General features: G+C 42.5%; 1 pseudogene; it reads left to right on the top strand.

Moving 5' to 3' along the window:
- The first annotated feature begins 5,471 nt into the window (after window positions 1-5,471).
- Window positions 5,472-13,967, top strand: part of LOC114701346 — a 60,500-nt pseudogene continuing 52,004 nt past the window's right edge.

The raw sequence follows: 13,967 nt of genomic DNA, 5'->3' as shown, positions 1-13,967 counted from the left end.
AGAGCAGATAGTTCAGTATGAGTTGATGTATATACATATTTCATCGTTTAAGACAATTTATATGTTTTATATATCAAACATATCACTATAACATGTAGTATATATTGTGAAACTATGGTTTTATATTATAAAGTGAAAATAATAAAGAATCCACCCGACTTTGTATCAACTTTACTTTAAAACTACCTTGCATCATTATTATTTTCTTCTAGGCTGGGGATGCAGCTCAGTGCTTCCAGAACATCCAGAAAGCCCCTGAGCTGATCCTCAGCACTATATAAATTGAGCATGGTGGTGCAAACCTGTCATTCCAGTACTTAGAAGCAGGAGGGTCAGAGTTTCAAGGTCATCCCCAGCTACCCAGTGAGTTAAAGGCCAGCCTAGACCATATGAGACTGTCTTCAGCTACACAATTTTCTAGCCTGGTGAGTACTGGTGGAGAATGTGGGAGTCAGATACCGGGCCTGTGCCTCATGAAGATGGTCGAGCAAGATTCAGCCTGAGGAGGGTATTGTGCCAAGGTCTGTTTCTAGGAAGGAGACCTGACATAGCACGGGGAAGAATCCAGTCCTAGGTGGGTTCATGTTAGCAATTTGTGCCCTCAAAAGAGGACGGTGATGTTGAACCCAACAGCTAGTCAAGCTGAGCATTACTGCGGTCTATGAGCAATGTTTGGTTGGATCACACAGACGGATGACTGGACATTGGGTTGCTGGGCAGAACATGAAGACTAACTTCAATCTGCTCTGCACAGTTCACAAACGAGAGGACCTGAGCATGCGAGTGCAGGCAGGCATGGGGAAGGGCCTGCCTTCAATGCAAAGATGACAGTAAACATGAATTTGTTTCCTTGCAAGTCCCTAGCCTGGATTAGTTTCTTCCTCTTGCACATTCATACATATTTCTGATTATATACCCAGCGCAGCTTCTATTACATTTCCTTTTGGATTGTCCTCTTGTTCCAGTTGTTAATCACAAGCGGGCAGGGCTGTTTAGTTACTTTTAGGTGTGTTCTCAATACATGACTCACCAGATAACTTCCTGAGATATTAAACATTTTCTTCTTCCTTTTCACCTGTTTTGAGGACAGGCTCTGTACATCATTGCCTCCTCCATGGGTGGAGGGCTTCATGACTTTTTGTCAACACTTGAACTGAAATAGAAGTTGGAGAAGACTCAAAGGATCCTACCAGAATCTGGAAACGAGAGGGCTTCGCCTTGTAGGATGAACTGAGTTGGAAATAGGGTATTAGGGTAGGAAGTATCTGGTATCTAAGGCAGAAAGAAGAGTACGTTCCGGAGGAAGTGACTGGAGTTTCCACTATTTCCTGCGGTAGTGGGAAGTTTGGAAAGGTAGGCAGAGCTTCTCTTGCATCTGGCTTCGTGTGGGTGTTGAGGATCCTGGAGTTCACCCTGTTGGTGAGAGAACAGTAAGGGGTTGCTCATTTGGTTCCCATTCTCCTTCAGTAACAAGTACGCACCACTTCTGTGCCCTTGACTGTGGGTAAATAAGATTATTCTCTCAGCCAGGAGATATCACAGTCAATTACAAAGTTCTCTTCCTACTACTAATCAGCAACATCACCTACCCGCAGCCAAATTCAACCCCCAGAATCTTCTTCTTGTTATTTGCTTCTTGTTGCCTTGACTCAGTTCTCATTACCTTTTTACCCAGATATGTCACAAAAGTGTGTAAACTGGTCTCTCAGCTTAGTGTTTCCTCCTTCAGTTTACCCATCATGCTCCAGGAGCATGTTCTCTGCCCTAAATCAGAGCTAAGGTCCTAGTCTTTCCCCAAACTTCCACATGATGTACAGAATGGATATCCTCACATGCAGAACAAAGCGCACCTTGGCACTTATGCCTTCCACAAGTTGATACTAAACATTTCCACCTTTCCCCCTCACTTCACACCCCTCCTCCAACTCAGCCTTCGCCGTCCTCCTCGATCTGCCTTTATTTTTGCTTCTGTGATTTTGATTTCATTATTTCTTCTAAATGTCCCAGTGTTTTTTTTTTAAGGGGTTGATGCAAATCAATCAGTTGCAAAAAGATCACACTCCAAATTTAGTGCTTAGCACAATAAACATGTATTATTTTTCACAGTTTCTGTGAGTCAGGAGTTTAGGTGCATCTTAATTGAGTTGTATGATGGGATCATTCATGAGACTGTAGCTTTCTGAAGGTTTGCCTGCAGAGAGAGGTCTTTTCTCAAGTGACTGTCAGGCTGGTGCTGGGTTCTCTGGGCTTCCAGAGAATTCTCCATGGCAGCTGGCTCACTTATAGCAGTGGTTCTGAACCTTCCTAATGTTGTGACCCTTTAATACAGTTCCTCATGTTCTGGTGACCCCCAAACCATAAAGTTATTTCATTGCTATTTTATCACTGTAATTGTGCTACTGTTATGAATCATAATGTAAATATTTGATAATGGGACCCCAAGGGGTCATGACCTGACACAGGCTGAGAACCACGGTTCTATAGAAAGCAGTGCAGGAGATCAAGGCAGAAGTCATGGTGCTTGTTAGGATCTCAGTCAAGAGTCACATATCATCAGGTTAGTCTTTTGTACCAGCTCTGGAGGAGAGACAAAAGGCAAGGACAACAGGAGCAAAGCTCAGGAGAACAATCAGGAGATTGGCTGCCAGTTTTTTTTTTCCCCAGGGTGCTTTCTTGATTCTCCAGCTCCACTTGTCTCCTATCTCCCCTGTTCTCAGTAGCTCAAATTCTCTAAAGTCAGGTCTCCCGCAGACTGCTTAATAAAATGCCGTTTTCTCTTTCTTATATGTATTTGGCATGATGAAATGCGAATCTGAAAAAAATGCATATCGAATGACATAGTGCTGGAGAACTTTTCCTCTAAAACCCTAAACGATGGGTTCTGAGATCATATCACTAAGAGGAGAAAAAAGCCCCTTCTTGTTTGGAGGATTTGAATGACCCGAGTTTGACTTAGAGAAGTAGTCCTGTGCTGGATAGTCTCATGTCAGTTTGACACAAGCTGAAGTCATCTGAGAGGCAGGAACCTCAGTTATCAAAATGCCTCCATAAGATTCACAAGGGCAGTCCTATAAGCATTTTCTTAATTAGTGATGGATGGGGGGAGAACCCAGCCCATCATGGGTGGTGCCATACCTAGGCTGTCCTGGTTCTATAAGGAAGCAGGCTGAATAAGCATGGAAGCAAGCCAGTAAGCATCACCCCTCCATGGCCTCTGCCTCAGCTCCTGCCTCCAGGTTCCTGCCTGTTTGAGTTCCTGTCCTGACTTCCTTCAATGAAGGACTACAGTGTGGACGTATAAGCCAAATCAACCCTTTCCTCTTCAACTTGCTTTTTGGTCATGGTGTTTCATGGCAGCTATTGAATTCCAAACTAAGACAGGTCAAAAATTAGAGACAAGGGGCTTATAAACAATGCTCTGCACTGATTTTAAATTTATGTTTCCAAAGGCATAGAACCTGGAGTCTACTTTTCAACTCAGGTTTACTATTGGAAGTAGATCTGATTTGCTTTGAGCGTCTCAAGCACTACTTCATTCAGATTTTATACTAAGTGCAGAAATTTCTTCATCCTTTTTTGGGATCAGTCAGGGTCACAATCCTTCTGCTGTTTGGTGTCGCTTTTTGCATCAGTTTGGAAAGCTGACTTTGTTGGACTAACCCTCAGTGCTTTTTATCAGATGGGCATATCAACAACTAGAAAACATTGCAGCTTGTATAATTTCCTTTCTTTCTCCCTCCCTCCCTCCGTCCCTCTTCCTTCCTTTCTTTCCCTTTCTCTTCTTGCCCCTTAGAATCTTCTATGCTTCTTGAGCAAGGTATTTTTGTAGAATATCTTGTCTGTGGATTATTGTCTTTTTTTTTCCTGAATGTTTTGAAGTCTATTTCCTCACAGATGATGTTTTCAATCAGTTTTAGAAGCACCCCCTTCATTATTACAAACTACACTGCAGTTCACTAGTGAACTAGTACCCACCTCTTCCCATCTGCGGATAGACTCCTTTGGCCTTAGGGTGTAGTTTTGAAATCATCGTATTTGTCAAGCCTTAATGAAAAGTTCTAGAAAAATTCTAAATGTTCTTATTGGTATTCTCATAGTACCCAGTTCATTTTTCTAACAAGTCACTTAACTCATCCATATTTTTCTTCATGTTTTTCTCCTGTACTGGCCTCTGGAGAATAAGGGACTGATTGTTCATACTTGCATTCTCTGGCCAAGCACACCTAATTACCTAAATGATTCCCAGGGTAACAGGAAAAACACGAATGGCATATGGAGGATTTGGTAGAGGCTTTACTTTTGTGTAATTCAGACTTTTGACCGGCTGAGCACCTGTACACAGCGCACGTCACTGTGTCTGGTCTTTGCCATTCTCATAACCTTTTAAACGACCATCCATTCACACAGAGAACACCTGGGGCACCACTGTTTCACTGGTTAAACTCGTAGGCAACTTTCAAACGTGTATGCATTGTGTGAGGTTTTATAAGCCCTCTTTCTGACTGACACTTGCCTCTCTACGCTTTCCTCAACTGAAACCAACCATTCATTAAGTTATTGTGCATGCGCGAGACTAAACGCCAGGGATAACAATTCCTGCATGATAGGGGTGGGACAGGAGAAGAATGCTGTAATCTGTAAAGCCCTTCTGCTTCTGGGAGTAAGGCCAGCATTAATACAACGCACGATTGTTATTTCTGAATGTCCCTTTGCAAAGAACAGCGTCTCTCAAACTTTCTTTGACCAGACCTAACATAAAGAAATACTTTTTTTTTTTTTTTAAATCGCCATTCCTGGTACATAGCTATACAAAAAGAATGTTTTTTCCCCCTTAAAACTCCTTTTGTCACACACTCTTTTCTACTACATAGTATTTGAAGACTGAATGATGGGCTCGTTCTCCTAAACCGATTTTACAGAACTCTATAGAGATCATAACCCACGACGACTTGGAATAAGATATTTGATCTGCTGTAGTCTTTCTTCCCAGGTCTCCCTTCACTCCATTTCAAGTTGCAAACGATGACCGCACCTCCTCCAGTCTCGCAGGGCTCGGTGATGGGCCGTTGCCCTCTTTCCCCGGCTTCTTTAAGGAGGTGGCGCCGACTCATCCAGGGGATGGCGGAGGGGCCGGGCTCCGCGAGTCCGCCGGCGCAGGCCTGGCCCGCTCTTCCAGGTCTTGTGAAAGCCAGGGTGTGTGCACGCGGAGCTCACAAGGCCGAAGCGGGGGCGGCCACGGACCCGGCACCCAAGGACCCGCCGCGTTTCCGGCGAGTCCGCGGGGTCCGGCGCGTGCGCAGAGCGTCCCCCGGGGGTGGTGGTGGGAGGGGGGGGGCGAACCTTTCGACCTCCCCGCGCGGTGCGCGCGCCCGAGAAAGCCAAAGTCCGCGGTGGGCTCGGCGCGGCGGCGGCGGCGCGCGCCGGGGGGCGTTCCCGCGCGGCCGGCCCCGCCCTCGCCCGCTGGCTCGCTCGCTCGGCGCGCCGAGCTCTCCTCCCAGTCTCCCCCGCGCTTCCTGCACTGGAGGTAGTCGCCGCCGGCGCGTCCCCTAGCCCGCGGCTCGCTCGCCCTGCCGGTGCCATGGCGGCCTTCAGCAAGTACTTGACGGCGCGGAACTCCTCGCTGGCCGGGGCCGCGTTCCTGCTGCTCTGCCTGCTCCACAAGCGGCGCCGCGCCCTCGGCCTGCACGGGTGAGGCTCGCGGCCGCGCCGCCTTCCCCGGGCCCGAGCGGGTGCCCCGGGCGCGCGCCTCGCCCTTTCCTCCCGGGCCCGAGCTGCGCGGGTGCCCGCGGAGCGAGGCCGGCGGTCCTCTCCTCCGCCCCTCCTCCGCCCGCCCCTCCGAGTCCCCGCGGCCCTCGGCGGCCTGGTGGTGGTCACCGCGCTCGCCCCGGACTGTGGGAGGGAAGAGGGCGCGCCGTGTCCCCCGCGCCCCCTCACCACCTCCCTCCTCGGTGCCAACTTTCTGGGTGCGTTCTGGTTTTGCCATCTCATCGCTACGGAGAGCTCGAAAGGATTTGTTCGCCGGACGTTGACGTGTGCGTTCGGGATGGCATTTTAACTCGCCGGGCTGGACCCAGCACTTGGCCGAGTCCCCGGGACCAGCTTGGGCTGGACTCCGGAGCAGTAGCGGTGCGGAGTCGCCAGGGCGTCCCGAAGGGGGGTGTTCTAGGTCCACTTGGCACGGTTTTCTCCCCAAGGGGTGCCCTCGTCCCCGGCCCGACCTGATCGGCGAACGCCCTGACATTTCATTTGGAAAAGCTGAATTGGCACCGTGCTGTGTGGAGACAAAGTTTCCTCCCTCGGCTTTGTAGGTGAAAGGTGAAAGTGTGTTTTAGGTGAAGAGCACTTGTTAATTACACCACACTGCTTCCCGCCTGCAGAGAACGTTCGAGTTTGCTTTGAACTTTGGGGAAATGAGGGGAGAAGAAGAGAATTGGGTTCTGGGAGTGGGACACAGTTCTATTTCTTGTCGCACATTTGATTTCAGCGAGTGAAGGAGAAAAGGTTACTTCCTAAGCGTTCTTGCTAGTCTTTAGATAGTTAATATTCAGTCTTAGAGTAATGCTTCCATGCATTTTATTTCATTAACCCTCTGGGCAGGTACTGTTGTCTCCTGCTTTTGATTTGCCTGAACTATCAGAATGTGGTCCAACATACTAGCACGGAGTTCCTAGTACCCTTTCCATGAAGTATTTTTTGTCCTTCTGCCTGCGTTGACTTGCCTGTTGTCTGCAGGATACTTTTTTATTCCTACAACAGCTTTACAAAATAATGACCTGCATCACTGTCATACACTATTCGCCTTTTTTAAAATATTTATTTGGGGGTAGGTGGGAGAAAAGGATTAACTGGTAAATACTTTCCTCTTAGGTTGTGTCTTTTTTGAACTCCCATTTGCAATTAGAAGTTATCAATTATTTGGGGATATGCTGATAGAAAATAATGCTTTAAACTACTTTTCTTTTTTTCTTTTTTCTTTTTGCTAAGGAGCGTTTCAGTGCATAGAACAGGCATTTTAATAGGAAGGGAACTTGGTTGCTAACAGCTCTGACGATTAAAAACAGTTCTCTTTGCTAGGACATTACATTACATACAGAAAACAACATCCAGCGTCAATGTCAGGCTTGTCAGACTTGTGTAAGTAGAAACACACTGTGTTACCAGTGCCCAGGTCAAGAAGTATTATCAGCATCCTAGAAACCCCTTCATGTCCATTTCCAGTCACAGTCCAAGCCAACAGCTCCACTGATTTATAATGCTGTAGGATTATTGAGTACAGGGATTTTTAAAAATAATATAATGGGAAAATGTAGCAATAGTGGTGACATAGTATAATATAATTTATTTTCCTAAGTAATTGAAACTGTTCATTCTAACATTCCAAAAATCTTTTTGAGAAACTCTTTGTGAACTTTCTGGAGATAGAATTATGCAACAGGTAATTTAATGAACAAAATAGAGTTGCTAATCTTTCATATTGGGGTGAGTAAGCAAAATCTTTGTTTTAGGTGTTAATATTTTGAGGGGTGAAAATGCAGATTATGGACAGATAAATGTGAGTCATAAATTCCTAAGATAAAATAACTTACAAAAATCACTAAGAATGATATATATACCATTCATATATAATTTTTAGTGATATATATAGTATCTAATATATATATATATATTATATTGTGTACTTCCATGATCTCATGTTTATCTTTCAGTCCCCTACCTTTGGTTTTCACAGTTTGGAGGTTAGAAAATTCTGACCTTCTATTCTACTGTTTGTATTGGTAACAGAGCTAATTATTTTAATGTCTGGTGCTTAACTAAGGGATAAGTGGTTGCTAGTCCTTATTTTGTCCATCTTGTGAATAGTAGGTCTTCTTTAGAATATTATATTATTTTGGACTTGGGTAGGTAACAGAGCAAGTAAAACCACTTCAGGAGTTTTGTTGCAACATTATTCTAAATATTTAGAGTGGATAAAATTTCTGTTGCTTTAAAATTCTGCTAATGTAATTTTTATCACCCTGTTAAATCAATCTCTCTCTCTCTCTCTCCTCTCCTCTCTCTCTCTCTCTCTCTCTCTCTCTCTCTCACACACACACACACACACACACACACACTTTTGTTATGGAAAATTTTATATATATACAGAGTAAGTAGAATATAATAACCCCCATTAACTTTATCCATATTGTTTCATCCATATCTATTTGTGCCCTGATCCTTTTTATAGATTTTTAGGTAAAGACAGTCATTGAAATGTGCAATTCTTAGTTACACTTTTTTCAACAGAGACATTTGTATTACATTCTATCCTACAAATTAGAACATCTTCATCTCCCCAGAAGGTTCCTTTGTATTTCTTTCTAATTATTTCCTACTACTGTTTTGCTAATTTTCCTACTTTACTCTTCCTTAAACAATTGACTTTTTTTTTTTACTCATGGCAAAAGTCAATTAATTACTAAAAAGGAATTGTTTTGTTTAGGATGGTGTACTTCTGTGCTCCATGCTGTAGGAGACAGATACGTGTAACATTTAAAAAATGTAAGCCATCTTAAGGAGCTTACATTCTTATTAGGGAAAAGAGAGTTGGCACATGAATGTTGAAAGTGTAAGATGTTAGAGTGGAGTGTACAGCCACTTTACAGTCCTAGCTGACCCATGCTAGTGATGTGGTCCTTTGCTTTTGTACTTGGTTCAGCCATTGTGCAATTAACTTGGAGTCTGTTGGGTGGGATAGGCCTCCTTTGGGGGTCTGATTGGATTTGTGCCATCTCCACCACGTCTCCCCACTGTTAGTTATTTTTCTTCACAGCTTAGCTCAGTAAAAAGAATTTCTGCTAGGTGTTTCTCTGTCTTTCCTAACTGCACACTGACAAATCTGTCCTTTGCTTTTTCTGACACTGTAAGATTCCTCTTCTCTAGCACCCACCAGTTAGGTTTTGTACTGGTCTGCTTTCTTGCTTCTGCTTACATCAGACTCTGAAATTCTTTAGCCTTTGGACTGAGTCATGCTTATAATTTCCAATTTGCTTAACTTTTATTTTCACTGTACCAGGGATCATACCTAGGCCTTGTCCACGCTAGGCAAGGGATTTACCACTGAACTAGGGAGACTTTGAGTCATATTTAAATCCTCATTTGGATATGTCCAGGATAGACACTCAGTGAATGTTACAGAGGAATAAGTGGTGCAGAGCTGTGGAAGAACTCTTAAGGACAGTTGGCAGGTGTTGGAGAAGCAAATAGAGGTCTTATCTTCATAGAAGTCGTGAGTGTACCCGAGAGTTTGCAACGTGACCTGAAGAGTGGGAAATCAGGCTAGTTCTAATGCAGGGAAGGGGACCAGTCTACATTGCCTCAGTATTTTACTATGTGAAATAAAAAGCGTCAAAACAGAAGAAAGCAGTTTCCCTTCCCATCACTGCTCGTGAAATAAAGTTCAGATTTCTCATCCTAGGTTTCAGAGCTTTCCTCCATCTGGTGTCACCTTACCTGGCTGATCTTACTGTGGTCTGGCCTGCCAGTTGGTCCTCTGTGTTCCAAATAGGCCAGTTTCTGCACTGTTCTCTCTCTGAGCAGGCTACCCTCATTCCTGGCTTTGGACCTTTACCCATGTGATCAGTCTTATCTGTAATTTCTCTGTCTCCTTTGTTCTCCAGTTCTTTAACATACTTACCTGGCTAGAGAAGGGTCACCCTGACATCAAGTAGTGAGCTGCTCTTGATGATCTCAGTGATCCCACCCTGCTTTTAACTTGTCACGCCAGTGCCTTGCCTGTTGTACTCTGCTTCACTGGGTGTAATCCAGCTGGGTGTGTCAGGTACACCTCTAAAGTCTTAGTCTATAAGTGGTGGGGCACATCTTCCTCCCCAGATGCTTCTGCAGAGTTTCAGGCAGCGTGTATTCCTCTTACTCCCATCTCGGCGTGTGCTGTCTCCAATCCCACTCACTGTCTTTTGAGCCTGTCTCATACCTGTATTGCTTGCTCTACACCCTAAGCATGGTCCCCAGCACAACTGTTTATAGAAGAGTTGTTAGAAAATTGGAATTAGTAGCAAAGGTGGTATCTCAGCTTAGTTAACATCTTAAGAGTCTTTTACTTCAGGTATTTCTTGTGTATTCCCACCACTGGAAATTTCTCTGCGGTTTCCTCAGCCCGAGTTTCAGGGCCTGTGCCAGGCCTCTGCCTTAGCACTGGACGTGCTCCCGTCTAGCGGTCACTTCTTGCACTCCTTTCTCTAATCCCTGGTAGCTTCCCTGCAAACTTAATTCGTCCTTTCCTTATATCTGTCTGTCCTTTTCAAATCAAGCTAGTGGCTGGCTTCACCTTTCTTAGTTTTACAAGTTCACTGAGGGTTTTGTACAAGCATGAGCCATGTGAGGAACTGGTCTGAATTGACATCCTTAGAATTAACTGTTGAGTAGAGCTGTATGCTGGCCCTATTTTTGGGTTTTCTAGACTAAAGGAGATACTTAAGGAAACATACCTTTAAAAAAAGGGTATGTTAGCAACAACAGCTGTGTACTGAACCCAGTTGGAGCAAGAGTTGTGAGAAAGCGGTCTGTGGTCTGCTGGGGCTACTGGGTAAGGGTTGTCTATTACAATTCTCAGGTTTTGGTACATTAGCCCCTCAGACAGCCACTCTTGTCCAGTGCTCTTCCTTCACTTGCTCTTCCCCGTCTGCAATGTTTTTCATGATGTCAACTGTTTATCCCTTCCCCTGTCAGTCATTGATCAGTTCACAGTTAGACCTGTTGCCCCTATGATTTCAATAACATCCTTTGTGTGTACACGTTCTGTGTCTCTTCCTAGCAATACTTTCCTCCATAGCACTTAGTACTGTCAAACAGTCTGTGCTACTGGGATGTAGTTAAACTCCACAAAGGAAGATATTTCCCGTCTGTTTTATTCATTGGTATAGCCCTAGTGGGAAGAACTGCATCTGGCATAGTGTACTCAGAAAATACTGTCCAGTGATTTTACCTGTGAGATGCTAATTTCCTAGGGCATGGCTACTGCTAATTTAAATAACAGTTTTCTTGTTATAAATGTGTATGTTATCTTAAGCATGTCATCTCTTTAAGACCTAGACCTCTTATGCTATTTGTAGGTTCAGAAACTTAATATAAATGATAGCATTAATTTATGATTTTTTTTAAAACCAACTTTTTTGGCAGTTAAGGAGGAGAAATATTAAAGATAATTAAATAAACTAAAAATTGCTCATATGACCATAAATATAATAAACATTTTATTTTGCTTACTCTGTATTTATATGCCTTTTGCAGTTACAACTTCATATTTCACAGTTTTCATTTAAGGCATAAATTCCTGTTTTTCTATATGGCCTTTATGACTATAGTTTGCATGTAATTATCCTATTTTATTTTACCCTTACCGTGTTGTGTATTTTGACTGCCTGTGAAAGATTTTGTTTTTTTTTCTTGTAGTGCTGGAAATGGAATCTAGAGGGGTTCTACCACTGATCCATGCCTATAGATTTTTATGGATAGTATATGGATAGTATATTTTTTTTAGTAAATATTTATATCTCTGCTGAATAATTTCTTTGGACTAAATTGCAGAAAGAGGATTAATAAATGGAAGTGTATGGATGTCTTTATCATGATGAAAGGGGTGGGTGAACATGACTTTTTTAAAATGGGTCATGAAAATTTGTAATGCTATGAATGTTAGTATAATTTACCATTATTGAGGGATTTTTTTTCTCTTTTAGAGGTTTAAAACGATGTTGAAAAGTTAGTTTACATGTGTTTTTATAGATTGGCAAGAAATGAGGTTTTGTTTATTTTCATTCAGCAGCATTATGATCATGAAGTAGCTTGATAGAGTTAAAGGACATGGTCTTTGAGGTCAGGTAAGGGTTCAGAGGTTTAGTTACCTATGCCTTAGATCTATGGCTTCTCACCAATTTCCCACCCTCTCTGAGCCTCAGAAGAATAGGATAATAGTATTTTATTTAAGCCATCACTTACGTAAAGATTGAATAAGAAAACATCTTAATCCAGTGCTCAACTCAGAAGCCATCATTAATGGCCTGCCAAAAGAAAACTAAAAAAGACAACAAAATATCCCTCTGTTAGCTTTTTCAGAAACTATTGAAGCTTCCAGAAAATGCTGTCAAGTGTGTCAATGAAAATGTCCTTAAATAGCTTTTGAAATTGGTAGATGATTTGCTTTTAGAGTATTACATTGGTTTCAGAGACATAGTTTTAGGTCTTACATGTTTCCAGTTGCCATCTCCTAAATATAGATACTCTGTATTTCTCCACTGATAAAGAGCTGGTCTAGACTCATAGTATTCAAAGTGTGCTCTCACAGGGCAGAAAGAACTGTGACCTACTTTTGTAGATCATAAGCTTTTGTTGAAATAGCATGAAGTTGCATTCATTTTTATGACATCACATATTCTTCACTGACTTCCTCTCTTCAAGTTTGTTCCTTTGTTGTTATTGTTATTTTTTGAACTTTTGAGTATTGGTCGTTGCTGGTCCTGTGAGTCTTTCCTTTCAAACGGTTTTGATTCTTTATTCTTAATTAGTATTCTTTCTGTATATATTCCTAGTAAATTTAAAGGATCAGATTAGAGTATGAATAGGTAAGATGTGACCATTTTGAGAATTGTTTTAGTTTTTATCTGTAACTTACCAGCACTTTCTGGTAACAAACAGACTTGCCACCATCCGTCTCTTCCTTACTGAGTAGAGTGCTCTTTTAGCAATATTTTTCTTGAAGCAGAGGGAAAGGTCTTTCAGTTTTGGCCATGGAGCTGCCATGCATGACATCATAGAGCCAGTGGTCCTTTGACCTTGAAGAGGGAGAAAACCCCTCCTGATCTAGTCTAACATTAGAGTTGCCACCATCCTTCAGAGACCAGATTGGTCTTAGTCTAGCAAGTGAGCTCATGCTTAATCCAGAATTTACTACACCCTTCTGAAGTGCTCAGGTCATACTGTACCTTTAGAGAAATACAATGTAATGCTTTCTGAGGATCATTCATCTAGGATCTGATGTTTATGCTCCACCTTTAATCTGGAATCATGGGGAAGAAAAGATTACGTCTTCTTTGGAGTTATATATAGCAAATTAAATTCAATTTATTCAAAATGTTATTTCTTTTGTAGAGTTTTAAGAATTGTTAGAGGTTGTTTAAAAATGGAATTTGCACTATGTACAAAGGCATTAGGCCTTGGTTAAAAAAATCAAGACATTCTTATATTAGAGTCACTTTTGTTGTAGACATCTGTGTCAAGAGGTAAGCATAAAGACACAATACATAGGCTGTGTTCATCAATGGAGGCTGTAACACACATTAGGATATTTTTACTGGTCTGTGAATGTTTTGTTTTTGTTTTGCGTTTTGTTTTGTTAATGCTAAACTTTTTTGGGGAGAACAGGGTTTCTCTGTGTAGTTTTGGTACGTGTCCTGGATCTCGCTCTGTAGACAAGGCTGGCTTCAAACTCACAGAGATCCGCCTGGCTCTGCCTCCGAGTGCTGGGATTAAAGGTGTGTATCACTGTCACCCAGCCACTTTTTTTGAGGCAGGGTCTCGTGTAGTCCAGGTTAGCCTTGAACACTAGGTAGCTGAGGATGACTTGAACTCCTGTCTCTATCGCCTAAATTTTTGAGATTACTGGCATGTGCTATAACGGCTTTGTATTTAAAAAAAAAAAATAACATTTCTTATCCTTTTGCTAGTGTAGCAGGCCTGAGTGAATGTAACTGAACAAAGTATAAATCGAAATTGAAGCTCATCAGAGCATCATGATGCCTATAAATAGGTGTGGAAGCCTCAGCATTGTACTGGTAGCGTGAGGCAGACATTAAAGTGGACTGTATGATTTACTCCATGTGTAAACTATTTTGATGACTTCTTTTTATTTTTAAGCAATGCATAATGGTGTGGTTTTTTTTTTCAGACCACAATTTAATATATTTATTATTTGT

The sequence above is a fragment of the Peromyscus leucopus genome, unplaced genomic scaffold (genome assembly GCF_004664715.2).
Source record: "Peromyscus leucopus breed LL Stock unplaced genomic scaffold, UCI_PerLeu_2.1 scaffold_523, whole genome shotgun sequence".
Taxonomy (NCBI): domain Eukaryota; kingdom Metazoa; phylum Chordata; class Mammalia; order Rodentia; family Cricetidae; genus Peromyscus; species Peromyscus leucopus.
Note: the sequence above shows the minus strand (reverse complement) of the source record. Positions and strands in the feature narration are given on the sequence as shown.